Genomic DNA, 13,128 nt, shown 5'->3' on the forward strand with positions numbered 1-13,128 from the left:
CATCTTCTTTACTATTCTTAGTTTGTCGTAATGATCTGTAGGTGTTGGGTCACTGCACCATATTGTCCTAAAAGGTGGAGATTGTGCACCAAAAAGGAAATTAATCCACATGTTACAATGCTATTAAAAATGGTATGAAGGTAGTGAATTATGCTAATAAGAAATTTAGATTGGGAGAGATGTAATTAAATTTTATTATTGAATTGAAGATTTCCAATTAAAATAATAATAAATCTACATTTATATATCTATATATTGATTGGAAGGCCTTTGACAACAGTCATTTGGGATACCTACTACTTCATTATATTATATCGTTGGGGCTTGCTACTGGTTGGCGTGTTGGGGTAAACAAACTTGATGTGTTTTTTTTTTATCTCGCAGTTGGAGTCTATGGAATAAGAAATAAATTTGATAGATTGGAAAAAGTGGTAGCTTGACAAAAGTGGTAGAGAAAACATTAATCTCTCCTACCATGACAAACATGGCCACTAAAACTTGCAACATTGTTTGTAGGAAGTGAAAATTATGTTTCTTTTTTCCAAACCTGTATGTTAGTATATTACAGTTTAATGAATATGTTTTATTATTATCATATATGGTTTCATACTTTAACAAAACATTCACAAAGACTTCACAATGTTTTATTATTCAGTGAAAGATTTTCCAAGATCTTACAAGATTTTATAATTCAGTGAAAGATTCGCCATGACTTTACAAGATAATATAATTTGGTGAGAGATTCGCCATATATATATATATATATATATATATATATATATATATATATATATATATATATATATATATATATATATATATATATATATATATATATATATATTAGTGAAAAAATCGCCTCCCATTTTTCCTATGTATCATGGGGATTCGCCCATTTGTTATACATATAAATTTAGGATGGTTCTTAAAATTTTCCGTGGTGAAGTAAATTAATCCATGCAATTCATCCAATAATTCATCAATGAAAGGAATGGGAAATTTATCTTTAATAGTTATTTTCTTGAGCTCTCTATAATCTAGACACATGCGCCATGACCCATCCTTCTTGTGCTTCAGTACTACTGGAGTAGAGAAAGAACTTTGATTAGGTTGAATTATACCATCCTCTAGCATTTCTCCAAGCATACGTTCAATTTCACTCTTTTGGGCATAGGGATATCTATAAGGCTTGATGTTTGGAGGAACACTTCCTAGAATCAAATGAATAGAATGATAATGATCATGAATAGGTGGGAGACCTTTAGGAGTCTCAAATACCTTGGAATGATTGTCCAAGGCTTTTTGGACATCTGGAGAAATAGATGATTTTGATGTGGGAACCTCTAGCGAACATAATTGTGAAATTAGGCCTCGTTTTTCTTTCTTTAGAAGCTTTGTCAATCTGTTATAGCTTATTATCTTTCCAGGTTTCCTTGTGATACCCTTTAATGAACTTCCTTTCCTTCCAAAGAAAATTTCATGAAACGTTCTTGAAAATTAAAAGCTATTGCACCCAAGGATTGTAGCCATTGGACTCCTAGTACAACATAATCACCAACCATTAGAATGGAAATCATTAGGCTATTCAATACATAATCTCCCATGTATAGATTGATATTACAAAAATTTCCAGAGAAATTTATGGTTCCTACACTTGCAACCATCATTTGACACTCTGGTGCTGAATATAAGAAGCAATTCAATTCCTTGGCTATCCTGCAATGAATAAAATTATGGGTACTACCCGAATCAATTAACACTATTACCTTTTTCTTCTTAATATGTCCTTCTATCTTGATAGTTTGAGGAGTGGTAATTACATCCAATGCATTACAAGATATGGTTGGCTTAATTTCTTCTTTCTCAATGTGATCTTTCACTTCTTGAACATTTTTATGTCCTTCTATCTTGAGTGTTTGAGGAGTGTTATTTCTTGCCAATGCTTTACAAGATATGGTCAGATTCATTTCTTCTTTCTTTGGGGTTGGTTCTTGGTGTATATCCTCTTCCTTTGACATTTCTTGATCCTTTTCACTCTCCTCTTCATAATCAATGTAAAATAATTTCTTCTCAGCACACTTATGACCTTTATTGTATTTGTTATCACAATTGTAACAAAACCCCTTTTGCTCTTTTTTATTCCAATTGTTGTAGTGTCAACCTTGTAGGTTGTGGAAGGCTAGGAGAACAACACTTCCATCTTTATAGTTGTGAGTGGTAGGCTTCCTTATTGCCATAATTTTTCTTTCCACTTTTCTTGCCAACCTGAATGCCCTCTCCAACGAATCAATTTCCCAAAGACGAACCTCATGTTGAATGCTATCCTTTAAAGTCCCAATGGAGACATCAATCCTCTGCTCCTCTGGAATATCATTTTCCCTTATATTCAATTTTTGAAATTTCTTAAGGTGTTCTGCCATTGAACACTTTTTTTTGAGATTTATCAATTGGCTAAACAAGGTGTTTCTCTTTTTATCCTCATAATTTGGTATCATTTCCTCCATGAAAATTGACCACGTAACAAGTGGTTTATGAGAACAAAGCCCTTCATACCATAAAAATTGATCCAGTTCTAAATATGAAGAATGCAATACATACGTTTTGTAACAGTTGCACCTCATGTAGATCAAAAGATTGTTCCATCTGTAGTATCCAATTTACCGGATCCTTGCCATCAAACATCCTCATATCGCCTTTTTCTTTATTTTAGGAGCTCGATATTGACACAACTTTAACTCTGTAATTTCAAATCTCCAAGTACTGAAATTCCATCCTATAGTAGCCCTCTGAGTCCTCTTTCTAACCTCGCAACTCTGATCAAGATTGGATTCTGCAAGGAAGAGTTATGTCAAATCTCCCACGATGACTTGATTATAGACTAGTTCAATAAAGTGAATTTGTACGAAGTTCCATGTGTCACTATTTCAACGTTACGACCTCAAACCGATACAAATAAAATTACGGTCCATCCTCGTTCTGTAGCTTCTTATGAAATTTCAATGTGATGTTCAAAAAGAAAGTTATGATGATTTTCCCAAGGTCACCTATTTGGGATGTAATTCGAGAGCCTATAGAAATCCTAATTGTCTAGGACTTTATCTCCACAAATATGGCGAAGAAAAATATGAAATTCGGGCCTAAGATTCACCAAACCTTTTTCTCAAATGGGTTTTAATTTCAGAGTCTGAACCTTCGTAGAAAAAGCTTTATAGCGACAATTCCACAATGCCCTGTTCGAGAGGAAATTCTGGAGCTTGCAAAAACCCTAACTTCCTCACATCATATCTTCGAAAATATAGCGAGACAAGACCTAAAATTCTGACCCGAGGTTCAGACCGATTTCTTCTCAAATGGGGTTTCCTTTTCGCTTCTGAAACTTTGTAGTGAAATTGTTATAGTGAAAATTCCATGATGACTTGTTTGGAGCAGCAAAACCCTAGAAGCCAAAGCTTTAATACCAAATTGTTATGAAACCAACTCACAAAAAAATAGAAAAGAAAGATCAATGCCTTAGGATTCAGTCTCTTCAAGAGGGAAACCTGCTTTTTCATTACACAAATGTACAATTATTGGATGACACAAATGACAATACCTCCTTTATATATATAGGAGTCTAAAGGGTCATAATATAATTAGAGCCGACATAACAATAATAATGTAAGGGCACAATAATAACAATAGTGGGCTTCTATGGGGCACAATAATAACAATATGGGGACTACACGTCCCAACAATATAATAAGGGGGTTGCACTAATAATAATAAGGGGTTACAGTAGTAGTATAAGGACCTAACACCTTAATGAAAAATAACAGATGTGGAGTTATTCCTATGCCCATCTATAAAAGAGCCTCAACCTTTTCATAGATAAAAGCTACATTTTGAGAAGTTAACTAGATTTACTGCACATCATCTTTATACACCATATTTATTATATTATAATAAATTGTGTGATTAGCTTGAATAATTATGTGAATAGGTGTACCTATTTTGAAATAGGACTTCAACAATTTTAATTTAAGTATCAATAATTATTAGATAGATGGTAAGGATTTAACTTCCATAGAATATTCTAAAATATTTCGAGTAGTGGTCACAAATCAAAGCTTGTGATTGATCTCAGGAGTAGTTATGCTCTTTTTGTCTTTTAAATTAAATAGTTTAATTAAAAAAATGTCATATGAGCAAAGTTATGGTTTTTTTGGAATGTGGTATTAGTATGCCATGGTATTGTAACAAAACCTATTTACAGGTTAAGGGTCTTCATAGTTAAGAATCTTGGTAGATGTTCTATTAAATGTCTTGAAAAAGATAGATGTAGCATGAGGTACAAATATTTTCATCCCTATAAAACCAACTATTTAATTTATATAACTATATTAATTACTTATAATTAATAAATTGTTATTTTTTGTCATTTTCATTATTCTTTTTCCACTTTCTACTATAAACAACATATTACAAGAGAAAATCATTAATATATAACTACTACTTTTTCATACTGAAATGTTTTTTAAAATAGAGTTAAAATACAATAATTGCTTGTAGTGAGAAAATTGTTATTTTAAATCATTAATTTATATAACTACTCCATTTTCTTATAAAAATAATTTTAAAAATAAAATTGAGATATCTTTTCTTCAAAATCTTTTTCTTATAAAAATAATTTTAAAAATAAAATTGAGATGTCTTTCTTTCAACATCTTTTTCTTATAAAAACAATTTTAAAAATAAAACTGAGATATCTTGCTTTCAATGGAGTCATCTCTGTTTTCGGTGTCGTTAGTTTCATAATTAATAATTTTTGACATATTAATTTTTCAACAACTTCCTCATGTGAGACTTATTATGCCTTTTTTTGTTTTTTTAGTGTAATTTAATATGTTTGTGTTCAAAATAGGCGATGCTTATTTCCAACACTATAGAAAATTTATTGCGCCTCACATGAGCCGGAGATAACCCCTTATAACACGCCGTTTTTTTTTCTATAGTCATCCGGTCACGTGTTATATCTGCCTATCTCCGGCACATGTCAAGACGTAATAAACTTACTATACTGTTAAAAATAGGAATCGCCGTTCAAAATATATACAAAACCCTTTGTCATTTGTTCTCAAAATATATACAAAACCCTTTGTCATTTGTTCTTGAAGTGACCACTGACAATACAAGATAGACTTTTTAGCCCTCCGAAAAAACGATTCGGGTGATTGGTGTATTCTATTTATTTATTTATTTAAAGATTCGGGTGACAGTACAATACTTGGAGGGTTACTGAGCTGGACAGAAACTTTGACATCGTAAACATCGATGACGTCATATATATATCTTGACTTTGTGTGTAAAGAGATTACATTTTTCCGCTTAGACATCACGCCATGGTAAAGTTACGGAAAGCCGTACATCCTGTTACGTTTGCGATGTTCTTGGTTTACTGTTTACTGTTTTTGCAAATATGAGATATTCAATGGATATGATAGGTTTACTGTTTTTGCCTTTTGAGATATCCCATGGATATGATAAAAAAGACAATAAATCATTGGCTCATTTGCATATATACACATATACCAATAATTGATTCACTTACACAATGCTTAATATTTGATCATATATACCAATAATTTTCTCACTGCTGGATATTTACCTATAAATAAGTAACCCAGGTAAGGTGGATCTCGCAGAATTTCAGTTCATTATTTTGAGCTGCCTCACTTTTAGTGTATCATATCATATCGAGTAGGAATGGCTCTTGTTTCTATCGCATCGCTGGCTCCGAGATGGCGCGTGCACAAATCGTTGGTCAGTCCTAGTGAGGTTAAGGGCATCCGCAGAATGATCGCAACTTCGATCCGATTATGTCGGACAATATCCGATGATGGTATACAGAGACGCATAGCCAATCATCATTCCAACCTCTAGGACCATAATTTCATACAGTCCCTCTCAACGCCTTATGGGGTAATTTTCATCTTTGAAGTTTTTCTTTCGTGCATTCCTTCTTCACTCACAATTGAAATTCTTTTATTTACATTACTGAACGTATATGGGTGGGTCAGACAACTTCCTACCATGAACGTGCTCAGAAACTTATTGGAGAAGTAAAAGAGATGATCAATTCAATCTCGGTTAAAGATGGAGAATTAATCACTCCCTGCAATGATCTCCTTATGCGCCTCTCTGTAGTCGATAGCATTGAACGTTTGGGAATCGAAAGGCATTTCAAAAGTGAAATAAAATCAGCGCTGGATTATGTTTACAGGTAAGCCATTGCAGCGTTGTCATCATTATTTATTTATACTTCATAAATTTCTCGCATGTTTTTTTCCCAGTATTTCAATTGTATATTTATTTTGCTCAACGAATAAACTTATGTACTATGTTATATGTTATATTTATTAGTTGAAAATAATTAATATTATTTTGTATTAATGGAGAAATGGTTACACAAGTTGTAAAGTATCTCCTTAGTTTAGGATTTTTTCTTAGAGTTTAGGTGTTTGGTTGCAACTTCATGAGTTCTAGTAATGTACTTAATGATGTAATTGCTCATTTGATGAATATAGAGTGTACGGAGAAAGTTCTCTTTGTTTGAGTGCAGTCTCCATGTGCAATACTCACCTGTGAGCTGTAACTCCTTCTTTTTCAATTCAAGTCTGATTTTTATCTTTATTTTCAAAATCTAGAAAAATTTTGTAATATTTCGATAAATTCTAGTAGAGATTTTTATAAATCCAAGTTATACTTGTTAAACTTCAATATTTTGGGTGTTCTAAAGGTTTTTGATGGTACTGAATCTATTTCCACTTTCAATCACATGATTTAAACATTCCTTGCGTAAGATTTGTTGAAAAAAATTGCTCGGATTCCAACAAAAAAATAGATCCAGATCGACCTAAAATAATCATCCAGACAATTAGACTTAAAATAATCATTCCAACAATTCCTCCAACTCAATAAACTTGTCTTATATTTTTTTAAATCCATCCATTCTCTTTTCTTTATATACCCTTTCCATATCCTCATATATTTTTCCAGTGTTTTCCACCTTCCCATCTTCATATATTTTCTACAATATTTGTTCCACGGCAATCCTCATACTTATTCTCTTTTTTGTTTTTCAAAATAAAATAAAAAACCTCATTTTCATTAAAAGGAAAGTTTTCATTTACATAGATTTTCTTCTAATATGTCCATCCCACAAAACTATGTCTCAAAACAACTTGATACACTGCAGATCCTCGACTAATCAGTAAGAATATGAATCCTCATACTCATGCTTATTCATATATATAAGATAATAATATCTTTCTGTTCGAATTTAATTCCAACGGCAACATAAACAGTTGGACAGAAATCCGATTTGCTGTAGATATTCCAGACTATTGGATGCGTCAAAGTCATGCTTGCTATTTTGCACATTACTGTGCATTAAATTTTCAGAATTAAATTCCCCTGCAACAGCCGACTTCATTTCTTCAAAAGGCATCACCGCTTGCTGCATTAAATGCGGAGATAAGCTTTAGAAGATATTTTTATTATTTTATTGTTTAAATTCAAATGGTTTTAACATATAAATGTAATGAACAACAGTTCTTTTTTATGTTAGAAAAATATTAGAGAGTTTGAGAAATAGAAAAAAACAGAGAAGAAGGCAGAGCGGAGAAAACAACAAGAAAACAGAGTCGCTGTGTTTTGGAGCAGCAATGCATTCTACACGCTATTTCAGCAACTATCTTTGTGTTTCAGCAACAGGCTGTGTGGCTGAAACTGGTGTTTCAACAACTGTGTGCTAGATGCTGAAACACGAATCTGTGTTAAAAAACAAAGTTTGTAAAAACAGAGTATGGAATTTTTAGTTATTCCAGAACTGTAGTTCTGAAAAAGTTTGTAATTTTTATTGTCATTTTTATGGTTAATAAAAACAGAGCTTTTCTTCATATCTTCTTTGTCCAGATTTCTCTCATTTATTTGTGTTGAGTTGAGGAATTTTGCTTCCTCTTTTTCGTTCGAAATTATCAGAAATTTCCATCATGGTATCAGAGTTGGTCTAGGCACTCAGTGAGTAAAAAACAAAGTTTGTTTTTCACTGTAGGAGCTGTAAGAAGCTTATTGAGCAGATTTTCTCCAACAGAGAAAGTTTTTTTCTTGTTTTAATTATACAGTCAGTATATCTTCTTTACTTATACAGGTTAAGATGGCAAATGCTAGAACTGGTTTGACAAATTCTCAACTGCTACAGTTTAATGGGAAAAATCACAGTTATTGGTCCATAACAATGAAAGCATTGTTTGCTTCTCAAGGAATATGGGAGCTGGTTGAAACTGGATATGCTGAACCTACAGATGCAACAACATTGGCTGCTTTGACAGTAGCAGAAAGAGACCAGTTGAAGAGCGACAGGAAGAAGGATGCCAAAGCCCTCTTTTTTCTCTTCCAATCAGTACATGAAAATGTTTTTCCACGGATTACAGTAGCAACAAAATCCAAGGAGGCATGGGATATTCTCAAAACTGCCTATCAAGGCATGAAGAAGGTGAAGACTGCAAAGTTACAGATGTTGAGGAGAGACTTTGAAACACTCAGCATGAAGGAATCTGATGCAATAGATTCATTCTTCACTCAAGTTATTGGGTTGATAACCCATATAAGATCTCATGGTGAGATTCTTGAAGAAAGAAGGATTGTAGAGAAGATCTTGAGAATTTTACCCTCAAGGTTTGAAACTATTGTGATAGCAATAGAAGAAAAAAAGGATCTCTCACAGTTCACAGTAGATGAACCGAGTGCTTCTCTTATGTCTCATGAACATAGACTGAGTAGAGGAACAGATTCCTCTTTTGAGCAAGCATTCAAGACTCAGATGTATTTTGGCCAAGGAAAAGGTCGAGGTAGAGAAAATAACAGAGGTCGTGGAAGAAGCAAAAACAAAGGCAGAAATAATCCTGCAAGCACAAGCGGAAGGAGCTGCAATTAGAACCAAGATGAAGGTTCAAGCAAACAGCAAGCTCATGGACAGAGGTATGAAAAATCCCAAGTCCAATGTCATTATTGTAAGAAATATGGGGACTACGCTAATGAATGTAGGAAAAAACAAAATGACATGAATAGTAGGCAGAATGAGAATTTTGCAAATGAAGAAGATAAGAATCCAAAAATTGTGCTGTTGACATGTAACATTGCACAAGACAAACAAAAAGATTTTTGGTTCTTAGACTTAGGTTGCAGTAATCACATGACTGGAAATATTGCAATGTTTGCCAATCTGGATGAAAATGTGAAATCTGAGGTAACAACAGGAACTGATAGTAAGGTATCTGTCAAGGGTAAGTGTTACAGGTAAAAGTGTCTATATAGAACTTCTCTATCCCACTAAGGTGTGACAGCTACCTTAGAAACAAACAGAGAAAAACTACTTTTGTTTTTCCTTTATGAATTATAGATAGAGAGGAACAGAAGGACCAACCTCTGTCTTGCGCTAATCCTTTGATTCGATCCCTCTCTTCTTTGATAGTCCTCAGCTACCTGTTCCCTTGCACGCCCAGCTTCACAAAGTACCTGTAAGATCACAGAAGCATAGCACTATACAAAGACATGGATCTATAATCATAAACAATCTAGGATCAGATGTAAATTGACCATACAAATGTAACAAACATCACTGATACAAAAGCATGGAGGAAAACTAAAATAGCTTTTATTGATAAACAAGAAAAGAGCCAGGAGGAGTTACAACCAGTTGTTCCGACCCAGCATCAACCTCCCAGCAAAGAAGCCCCTGTTCACCTCAAACAAATCTTAGATCACCTAACAATCTGATGTTTGTCTCAAGAAACCAACAACAATTCCTTACAATATGCAAAATTCCAGCCTCTGAATCTCTAGGATGAGGGATCCATATATAGATATCTGTAAGGGGGATGAGTCAGCTTGTGATTTGATTGTTGTCTTCTCTCTGATAGTTCTTGCTTCCACTTGGAGACTGAGGGCCTCTTACTCATCCTTGGTCGAATTTAGTGAGGCAAGTGTCACAGGAGAAGATTCTGGAAGCTTCCATTGCCTCTCCACCTCGCGGAATGACACTGCCATTTGTCATTTCTCGCTCATCGCACCCCACATAAGGGACTTTTGAATTGCAATGCACCCTCACAGTATATTTGGGTGAGATGCAACGCACCTAGCCAGTGGAGCAGCTGCAATGATCTTGTTTTGACCAATTCTGAGCAGTTTCTCATGGAGAACTTCTTGGAGAAGTTGTAATCTGTTGACCTTGTTCCTTTAGGGGTTAGAAAAACACTTTTAGGGACTTAGGAGCCCTTGGTTTATGGACATTTCATTCTTGGGGTTGTAGGGCCCAAAAATGTCTATAACAGTTGCCCCCTAAAGTATGAGGTCGTTAATCTTTTGGTGTCGGGTGAAATGCTTTATTATGAGGATCCGAAGTTCTTTCAATGCTGGGAGGAGACCTGTAATAAGATGCAATACAATACATTATCTTCATACTACTTTCATGATTTTGGCTGAGGTGGGCATTCCCATGCTCAGATTTATAAATTCATTTTCATGTACATAGGACAGACAATCGTCTGAGTGTAGACTGATGATTCTGGTAGAGCCATCATCCTTTTGATAGGATGATTATCTGTGCTGCAATGATGTACATTTAATGTCTTTATCTTCCTGAATATATATCGCAGCCCGGATGGATGAAACTAGATCCAGGGTCTTCAATCTCGTCTGATCTTCACTCAAAGTACAAGTCGATCCATGTGAGAAATGTTCTGAAGTCGAACATGGAAAGACATCGCTTGATTACCAGTAAATGATGTAAACTATTAACAAGCGCGAGAGGAATCATCGATAATGATAATGACCCTCAAGGTACCGCAGTACAATTCATGTGGTGTGAATGAAGGACTTGGCGTTGAACACCACGCAAAATCTTTCAGTCGAAGGCCATTGATGTAAACCTGTCACCGGAAGTGAGAAACTTGCCATTGAGGCATGCAAGTTTCAAAGTATTGAATGGCGTGTTCCTAGATCAAATTCTTGGATAATGAGCTGATGTCGACAAGAAGTGATCCGTCACAGGAGGACCTTAATGAATCCCACATCAATGACACGGAACGGAGCAAATGATTTTAATGGAGGTGAAAAAGATCTGGTGATATAAGGTTCAGGGTGGCGGTCATGAAAGAATGGAGTATAATGTATGGTAGTGAGTGAGACACAAGTGAATTCTCTGAATGACTTCTCTTGAACATATCGGCAACACTGATGTGATGGATTGGTAGCATTAACCCCAAATGTGTATGGTATGGCGTGACCATGGTGATGTGACCGGCGAATGAAACAACCCAACCCGACTCGGACATGGAGTGGAAGTGTCATGTTCAAGAGCGACTTGCTACCAACAAAGTTTCTTTGAGTTTTCTTCCCAATTTTCCCCGGTCATTGCTGACCAGTACCTCTTTATTTTTGTCAAGCTTGAGGAGGATAACATATGCTTGTTCTATAATTTTCCATTCGGACAAACCCATCGCTATGTTTTAACGAGCCTAGCGATAGTGAAACGCGTTCTCGTCTATAGACAAGTTTGTCGCTATTAATCTTTTTAACGAGTTTAACGATAAAGATAACTCGGTCCTTTTCAATTTTAGAGAATCTGAAAAGGAACGTAAAGGTAACTCCAAAATTCCTTTTTCGTCATCTAATCCCTTAAGTCCGAAAAAGTATAAAACAATATAGAAGGGATGGATTTTCGATACTTTTAACGAGTCGAACAAAACAAGCGCTCGATCGTTTTGTGTAATAATCCCTCAGGTCCAAAAAGATTAAAATCTAGAGGAGGGATAGCACTTCTTGTCCCTTTAACGAGCTGGAGAGGCCAATGGCTCAGAAATCTTTTCATATTTTACGAGTCAGTTGAAAAGAGCTTAAAGGAGACTCGCTTTTTGAGGAACGAGTGATAAAACGGGTAGCAGCTGATTCCAGCTAAGGTTTGGAATTTTCCAATCACGGCAGTGTCACAAGGATGGCTAGTGAAATCACTCTTTGCAGTTGTTCTTCAAAATGGGTAAACAATCAAATGGAGGTGAATAATCGGCCAATGAAAAAGTGGAGGTGACGGTGGAAACACAACCAAGGATTTAACAGCTAAAGTACTACATTCACGATGGTTATTTACCGAGGAATAGTTCATTTTTTAACGAGCTTAAACGTGGGTGGAAACATTTGCTCATGTCTTATGTTTATTTTTTAACGAGCTTGAACTATGTGCTAAAACTGCTCGATTGAATGGTCCAATTTTGATTTTACCATAAATAGCTTTTTTCTTTCAAAGATTGTACTGTATTTTCAACTGCTTCATCAAACTAGTCAGAAATGAACAATATATGCTTAAAAACGAGTTAGAGCACTAATATTTTACTTTGAACTACGTAAAAAGTAATGAAAAAGTGTTTTTACCTCTCATTTTACCATTTCATTTGAAATTTGGTTTGTTGGAGCTTTGGAGGTGCTTTCCCCCCTTGATTTTCATCAGCTGATTTCGGGAGATTCTGTGGATGATTCTCGGCGTTGTCTGGATCAGGTAGGAGCTAAACCTGAGCTCTTTCATTTCATGGTTTCCATTTTGCATTTTGAGCTTGATTCCTAGTTTTTCTGAGCCCCTGGGGTTTGAAAAACTCATTCTCCCTTCAACGCACCCTCTGTGTATCGAAAGGTGTGTTGAATGTTGGCCTGTCTAAAGGCTATCTGACATTCAACACACCCTGAACATTGCTGTAGGTGCGTTGGGCACAGAAAAGGAATTTAATGCACAATTTTTTATGGAAATTTTTCCTGTTTCTTACCAAAATCAGGATCTAACTCTTCTCTTGTTTGTTTTTCAGAGATCTTTGGAGTAAGATGACCATTACATGGCGAGAACGTGAGCATGAAGAAGAGAACATGCTTGCCCTACATGATCCGGTTACAGTAAACGCACTGCGGAACTGTGGCTTGCTGAAGTTCTTCCACATTTCTATCATGAGACAGCAGATCAACTTACTACAGTATTTGCTCGATGCTTGGGATCCTACCAACCAGGTTTCCAGATCAAGGGCAAATCTATCCCCTTGACTGTAGTAG

The 13,128-nt window shown here is 35.1% G+C and overlaps 1 pseudogene across 1 annotated transcript in view; it reads left to right on the forward strand.

The window, feature by feature from the left end:
• Window positions 1–5,742: 5,742 nt before the first annotated feature.
• The window catches only part of LOC149255564 ((R)-linalool synthase, chloroplastic-like), a 31,534-nt pseudogene continuing 24,148 nt past the window's right edge, over window positions 5,743–13,128 (forward strand). The window contains exons 1-2 of the transcript XR_016266384.1: window positions 5,743–5,958; window positions 6,057–6,259. The product of XR_016266384.1 is annotated as a (R)-linalool synthase, chloroplastic-like (transcript). The remainder of the gene's footprint in view (window positions 5,959–6,056; window positions 6,260–13,128) is intronic.

Source organism: Pinus tabuliformis, chromosome 7 (genome assembly GCF_031772625.1).
Source record: "Pinus tabuliformis cultivar Carrire ecotype Pingquan chromosome 7, CPIR1, whole genome shotgun sequence".
Taxonomy (NCBI): domain Eukaryota; kingdom Viridiplantae; phylum Streptophyta; class Pinopsida; order Pinales; family Pinaceae; genus Pinus; species Pinus tabuliformis.